Source organism: Cynocephalus volans, chromosome 8 (assembly GCF_027409185.1).
Source record: "Cynocephalus volans isolate mCynVol1 chromosome 8, mCynVol1.pri, whole genome shotgun sequence".
Taxonomy (NCBI): Eukaryota; Metazoa; Chordata; class Mammalia; order Dermoptera; family Cynocephalidae; genus Cynocephalus; species Cynocephalus volans.
Window position 1 is genome coordinate 136,343,847 of NC_084467.1, and position 8,537 is coordinate 136,352,383.

Genomic DNA, 8,537 nt, shown 5'->3' on the forward strand with positions numbered 1-8,537 from the left:
ACGGAGGAAGCGTGGGCGGCCCCACGTTGGACGCCTTCTCCTACAGGGGACTTGTGGGACCTTGCTGGAGGGACACTGCTTGGAGAAACTGTCCTCCGTCGTTGGCGTGTCCGTTAATCGTTTCTTTAAAATTAGCAGTAACAAACTCCGGAACCCGTTGTCGGGATAGGCATTGGGGGTGGGGGAAGGAGGGCGTCTACTTGGTAGTGCAGCGATATGAGCGGAGTCGCGGGAAACATGGAGCTGAGACCGAAGGTTCCGTCTGCGCCAGCCAAACCCAGATTGTGTGCCCCAGGCGCCCCCAAACAGGCATGCGTGCTCATCTGTCGCTTGAGGGTTTGGCTCTGTCTTGACCAATGAATGAAAAATTGGGAGCTGGGGCTTTCGCCAGCCTACTGTGGGATTTATTACGCGAATCATTCCTTTACGTATTTCGTTTTTCACACGCGTGGAACCACATCTCTCGGGGCTCTGAAAACAGGCTGGGGTGGGGGTAAAGGGGGAGGGGTATGACCTACTTTAGCACAGTTCTCATTCCTAGCTCAGCCTTTGCCACTGTGCTTTGCAGGCCCTGTGAAGTGAGATCAAAATGTACGACGTAGTTCTGCCCTAAAGGAACTTACAGAACTATTTAAAAAAAAAAAAAAAACTATAACATTATTATAATAGTTAACATTTACTGAGTGTGTATTATGTCCTAAGTGTTGTAACACACCACCACCACACTATATATTCATTTAGTATTCAAAACGGTGTGTCCATTTGGGGTTAGGCTTTAGACAAGTGAGGATGAGGCTACAATGAGAAAAAGCAAGAAAGCTTGGATCCGGGGTCAACAAACATTCCTCGAGTATCCAGAATGTTCCCCTGTTAGTCCCTGCTCTTAAGGCACTCACAATTCAGTCAAGATGTCTGATAACCAAATTCTTGCAATTAAAAAGTGATAACTTACTGAATCCCCTACTGTTTAAGGGACTTAATCCTTACTAAAAAAGGAAAATACTGTTATTTCCATTTTGCATGTAGTAAGTCAGCATACGGTAGTTAAGTAACTTGCCCAAGGCTACGTAGCTAATAAGTGGAAGAGTAAGAAAAAAGTGGTAAGTCAGAGGTTAGTCTGCATGTGGGATAATGGTAGGCAATGAACCTGAAAAGTAGATTGAAGGGAATATGCATGGACTTTTATAGCTCTCTATTTCTAGAATTTTTATTAGAAATGGGAATTTGATATTATCAACTGCTTTTTTGTCAGCTCTGGAGATTGTCCGTTTTTTCTTTAATCTTTGAAAGGAATTAATAGAGTTTCTATTTTAGTGAATTACATTAATAGAAATTTAATGAATTAAATTAATGTGAAGTTAATATGAATTTTAATCTATTATATTAATAGACTTCCTAGTTTTGAATGATACTTCTGTTCCTGTAATAAACGTATTCTGGTCCTGCTTTTTTTTTTTTTTTTAACATTTGTAGCTCAGTTTTTTCTTTAGTATCTTTACATCTCTATTTAAAGATAGCACTGACCTATAGTTTTCCTTTTTGTTCTTTCCTTTCTCAATTTTGTATCAAGATAATAGAAGCCTTGCAAAATGCATTTAGAAGTTTTCATCTTTTTCTTTATTCTGGAAGAGTTTAAATAATGGGAAATAGAGCAAGGAGAGTTCTCTTACACTGCTGGGAGTGTAAATTGGTTCTGTAGAAAAGTGTTTGGCCCTATGTGCTAAAGCTGAACATAAACATACAATAATTCTCTTCCTACCCAGCAGGAGTACATACATGGGGTTCCCCAAAAGAAACATTTACAAGAATGTTCATAGCAGCACTATTCCTAATTGCCCCAAACTGGAAACTCTCAAATTTCCATCAACAGTAGAATGAATAAACTCTGTGTTTAAATGATGGAATACTATGCAGCAGTGAGAATGAACTAATTACAATGACACAGAACAATGTGAATGAATCTCATAAACATGATGTTGAGTCTAGGAAGCCTGACCCAAAAAATTACTTGCTGTATGCTTCCGTTTATTTATAGCTCCATATCAGGCAAAACTAATCTATGGTGTTAGAAGTCAGGAAAGTAGGTAGCCTTGGGTTTGGTGACCACAAGTGGCTTCTGGATGTTGGTGACGGTGTTTCTTAAGAGTAACACTGGTTACTTAGGTGTATTTACTTTATGAAAGTTCACTTAAAATTTAAGTACTTTTCCATATGTACATATTTGAATGAAAAATTTTAAAATCACATGTGAGAAAGAAAAAAAAAGTGCCTGACATTCAGAAGCTGGCCTGGCAGTCATAGCTAGGCCATGTTATTCTCCTATTAGAAATAATCTTACAAAATGCCAACCTCAGACATGGTCACTCTGAAATCATGATGAGACAAAGTAAAGTACTTCATTAAGTTTGTCTAAGTGTAAACAAAAACAAGGTCACTCTGCCAACATCCTTACTCTTGGCCAAACTGACTGACTACTACTTCATTACAAATCACAGCTTTATTCTCATGCTAGTCTCTTCTCCCTGTAGATAAGATTAACTGAGATGCCCAATTATAGAACTGCCACAGCTTTCTGACTGCATCCAATCTAGAGCATATCCCTGCTCCTTTAGACTGTTCCTCAAATCACCACCAAAGCCCAAATCCTGTAATAGTTTCTTTAACACCTTACTGAATCAGCCCATGGTTCCCCAAGGTTTATGTTCCTCTTCACTGCAACCTGTAATAATTCCAACTTGATTTACTACAGGTGCATTCCTGGGGAGTCTCTGTTTTGAAGGGCATTGGCACTTGGTTTATTTCTTGAAGATTCTGTTAAAACCCCAAATCAGGATCTGGATAGATCTTTTACAATTAGTGTTTCCATTCAGGCATTTCTTGGGAAAAGCATGTTTCTTTTAATCCGAAGAAAAATCACCCAAGATATCTGGAAGCCAGAAGACAGTATTATATAATTCTCCTGATAGAATTAAAGCTCAACAATCAACAGAGAGCTTACTGATTCAAAGGAATCCACTGACAAGTCGAAACAAAGCAGGAAACACTAATTTATGGAGACTAAAGAGAACAAGAGAAAGGAGGAGGCAGAAGAGACGTGGTCAAGAGCTAATCAGTCTGGCTTGTAATGGTTGCCATGTTGTACCTGTGTGTTCATAGTCCTATCTGCTGCAAATGGTAAGTTATTCTTGCAAATAAAATAAATACTGTCGTCCCTTGTTATCCCCAGGAGATTTGTGCCAGGACACCCTCCCCCATCTTGGATACCAAAATCCTTGGATACTTAAGTCCCTGACATAAAGTAACATAGTATTTGCATATATCCTATGCACATCTTCCCATATACTTTAAATCATCTCTAGATTACTTATAATACCTAATCCAATGTAAATACTATGTAAGTAGTTGTTATACTGTATTGTTTAGGGAATAATAACAAGAAAAAAAGTCTGTTTATGTTCAGTGCAGATGCAGCCATTCTTTTTTTTTTTTTCCAAATATTTTCCATTGCAGTTGGCTGAATCCAAGGTTGGTTGAATCCATGGAATTGAAGCCCGGGCATACGGAGGACCGACTGTGTTGATAAGGTGATATGCCTGGTCCACTTAAGTGATGTTTTAAGAAATAACATGTTTTGGAAGCAAAATGAGTCCTTAAACTGGCAGTTTCTTTAAGTGATTCTGAGTAGTGCTGTTAACCTTGCTAGGAGATCTGAATGTTATTAGAATACTACCCAACAATGTTTGATAGCGTTTCTGGAAAATGTTTGTATTCACTGTAAGGTACAGTTCTAAGTACTTTAGCAGAAGAAGTGCAAAGAGAAAAAGATGTGAATGTTGCAAAATACTTCCAACATGACATCCTGAACTGATCTAAAATTTTGAATTAACAAGTCATATCTGTTTCAATGGCACAACCAAAGTCAGGGCAACCAGACAAAATGTTTTCATTGTTACAAAAGTAAAGGGATGGGATTTAGTGCAATTCAAGATTTGTGAAATATTGGCTTTTTTTACATTACCACCAAAATATTAATTCATTAAAAATACATTAATTCATAATGTTTCAGACACAGTGCTGAATCCTAAGGATACTGAGATGAACAAAATTATTCTTCCCCTCTCTCATTCTACACCAGCCACGTGGGCCTCTGTATTAGTCCATTTCTGATGCTTATAATGGAATACCTGAAACTGAGTAATTTATAAAGAAATGAAATTTATTTCTTACAGTTTTGGAGGCTGGGACGTCCACAGGCCAGAGTCATCTCTGGTGAGGGCCTTCTTCTTGGTGGGAACTCTCTAATTCATTCTAATTCTCTCCAGGGTGTCACATGGAGAGAAGAGGCTGAGTAAGAGAACTAACTTCTTACTTGCTGTCTTTTAAAGCCATCAGAACCACGCCCATTACTCCATGAATAGATCAATTCATTCAGAAGGGCACAGTCCTCACAATCTAATCACCTCTTAAAGGCCCCACATTTCAAATACCATAATTGGATTTCCCACCCTCTTAACACTGTTATGAGAAGGATCAAGTTTCCATTACATGAACTTTTGGGGGACATATTTAACCCATAGTAGCCTCCTTGTGGCTGTTGTACAAACCACACATAAATCCAGCATCCTCCCCTTTTAGTGCCTTTGCTCTTGCTGTTCCCTCTTTCTAGAACACTTTACCCCCAGATATTCACATGGTTTGCCCTCACCTCTTTCAGGTCTTTGATTAAATGTTGCATTAGTCAAAACTTCCTTGACCACTCTATTAAAAATTGCAACCCCACCCCCACCAACACTCTCTATTCCACTTCTTTTGTGCTGGTTGCCATCTAATATACAATATATGTTGCTCATTTATTGCAGCTAGTCTATATAAATTCCATAAGGGCAAGGATTTTTGTCTGTTTTTATTACTGCTGTATTCCCCAGAGCAGGCACATAGCTAAACCTTTATTGAATAAATAAATGAGTAAATGTATAAAAGACACAGTTATCGTTCTTTAAGGGTTTACAGACAGTAAATGAATAAGGGCAATAAAATATTGCAAGCGATACAAAGAGCACACCAGGCAGAAGGAGTATACTACTGTTAGTGTAAAAATAGCAGACAGTGTTGCTTGTTTTCCCTTAATTTGTTTTGTTTTTGGGGATTTTTTGGTGGCTGACTGGTAAGGGATCTGAACCCTTGAGTTTTCACTTAATAATAAGCAAGATTCGATAAGCAAACAGCAGAAATGTAGTTAGCTGCTTTTCTCTCTTACCCAGCATAAATGAAAATTGGAACATATGTTAAACTACTCCTAACAGGAGCAAACTTGCTTAACAAAGGCTGCTTTATTTTGCAAATATCATAAAGAATAGAATTATTACAGGCCGATTGCTTATTTTTATGTAACTAAATCAAATTGGTGGTGTTTACCTAGGGCATAATCTTCTAGGAAATCCATGGCCTTTAATCCAATTCTTTAAGCACATTAGCAGGACTCTAGCATACAGACAGATAAGTAGGAAGAGGTATTAGGTAGTATTACTAATTTACATAATCTTGAAGTTTATTTGACAGCCTTCAAATAAAATAATCAGCACAATTTTATTAAATGCAAAAACAGGAATCACAACAGGAAAACCAGAGCCCTGTCCTTGGAGTCTTTGTGAAAACTATATTATGAGCAAAATTTAATGAAAAAAGAGAATATTACATTGTCAAGTTCTCAGGAATGGTTAGATATTTCCAACTAAAAATTAAGAGGGAAAATGTGATTAATTTTGAGACCACCTCAGTAGAGGCTGTTTGATAATAATGGACAACTTAACCCAACACAAGTAACAGACCTCTGGGAGATGGATTTGTAGGTTTAGAAACTGACTACAGTAGAATCTTGTGTAATTGTGTCATTTACTATTATATGGATACAAATATAGGGGCAAATCATATGCCACAAAGCAAAACAAGATTAGATAATAAAAGCCTAACATACTTTTAGATACAGTCAAAAGAGGTTCCATTGTACTTGATAATTCTGGAACCACTGAGCAAGACAGAAAATCTGTGGAGTCAAGGGCATAGTGCTAGCTGACTTCTGCCTACATTTGAAACATTTTTGTTGTTGTTGTTGTTAATATAGTAGCTAGTAAATTGATGGTGCTTAGTATTATTTATTAATAAATATAAAGTATTTAAATTTTCATGTTATTTTGGCATGTTAATTAAAAATTAATTAGCAAATAATTATTAATTGCTAATTTATTAATCTTTCAGGTAATGTAATACAGTAAAAAGTACACAAGCTGGGGAGTCTGATATCATCCTTGCCATCAAGTAACGTAAATTTTAGTTGGAGAAACAAGATTAGTATTCATGAAACAAGCAGAAAATCAAACAAGACAGTAATATTAAGTGCTAAATCTTGTGGGACACACTGAAGTCAAATAATGAGACTTTTTTAGCTGGACATCCTCCCTATAAAAATCCTCAGTTGAGCTCCACTATTTTTCAGAGGAGGCCCCTTAAATATTAAGTGATTTGCCTTAGGCCTTACATTTATTTTTTTTATTTTTTATTTATTTACTTTTTTTGGTCATTTTGTGACTGGTAAGGGGATCGCAACCCTTGGTGTGGTTCAGGCCTTACATTTATTTTTTTTTTAAATTTATTTTTATTTTTTATTTATTTATTTATTTATTTATTTATATTTATATTTATTTATTTATTTTTTAAATTTTATTTTGTCGATATACATTGTGGCTGATTATTGCTCCCCATCACCAAAACCTCCGTCCCTCCTCCCTCCCCCCTCCCCCCCAACAATATCCTTTCTGTTTGCTTGTCGTATCAACTTCAAGTAATTGTGGTTGTTATACCTTCTCCCCCCCACCCCGGTTTTTTGTGTGTGTGTGTGTGTGTGTGTGTGAATTTATATATTAATTTTTAGCTCCCACCAATAAGTGAGAACATGTGGTATTTCTCTTTCTGTGCCTGACTTGTTTCACTTAATATAATTCTCTCGAGGTCCATCCATGTTGTTGCAAATGGCAGTATTTCGTTCGTTTTTATAGCTGAGTAGTATTCCATTGTGTAGATGTACCACATTTTCCGTATCCACTCATCTGATGATGGACATTTGGGCTGGTTCCAACTCTTGGCTATTGTAAAGAGTGCTGCGATGAACATTGGGGAACAGGTATACCTTCGACTTGATGATTTCCATTCCTCTGGGTATATTCCCAACAGTGGGATAGCTGGGTCGTATGGTAGATCTATCTGCAATTGTTTGAGGAACCTCCATACCATTTTCCATAGAGGCTGCACCATTTTGCAGTCCCACCAACAATGTATGAGAGTTCCTTTTTCTCCGCAACCTCGCCAGCATTTATCGTTCAGGGTCTTTTGGATTTTAGCCATCCTAATGGGTTAGATGGTATCTCAGTGTGGTTTTGATTTGCATTTCCCGGATGCTGAGTGATGTTGAGCATTTTTTCATATGTCTGTTGGCCATTTGTATATCTTCCTTAGAGAAATGCCTACTTAGCTCTTTTGCCCATTTTTTAATTGGGTTGCTTGTTTTTTTCTTGTAAAGTTGTTTGAGTTCCTTATATATTCTGGATATTAATCCTTTGTCAGATGTATATTTTGCAAATATTTTCTCCCACTCTGTTGGTTGTCTTTTAACTCTCTTGTTTCTTTTGCTGTGCAGAAGCTTTTGAGTTTGATATAATCCCATTTGTTTATTTTTCCTTTGGTTGCCCGTGCTTTTGGGGTCGTATTCATGAAGTCTGTGTCCAGTCCTATTTCCTGAAATGTTTCTCCTATGTTTTCTTTAAGAAGTTTTATTGTTTCAGGGTGTATATTTAAATCCTTAAGCAATTTTGAGTTGATTTTAGTATACGGTGAGAGGTATGGATCTAGTTTCATTCTCCTGCATATGGATATCCAGTTATCCCAGCACCATTTGCTGAAGAGGCAGTCCCTTCCCCAGTGAATAGGGTTGGTGCCTTTGTCAGAGATTAGATGGAAGTAAGTGTGTGGGTTGATTTCTGGATTCTCTATTCTATTCCATTGGTCAGTGTGTCTGTTTTTATGCCAGTACCATACTGTTTTGGTTATTATAGCTTTGTAGTATAGCTTAAAGTCAGGTAGTGTTATGCCTCCAGCTTTATTTTTTTTGCTCAGCATTGCTATGGCTATGCGTGGTCTTTTATTGTTCCATATAAATGTCTGGATAGTTTTTTCCGTTTCAGAGAAAAATGTCTTTGGAATTTTGATGGGGATTGCATTGAATTTGTGTATCACTTTGGGTAGTATGGTCATTTTCACTATGTTGATTCTTCCAATCCAAGAGCATGGGATATCTTTCCATCTTTTTGTATCCTCTCTAATTTCTCTCAGCAGTGGTTTGTAGTTCTCATTATAGAGACTTTTCACCTCCTTGGTTAACTCAATTCCTAAGTATTTTATTTTTTTGGTGGCTATTGTAAATGGGCAGGCTTTCTTGATTTCTCGTTCTGCATGTTCACTATTGGAGAAAAGAAATGCTACTGATT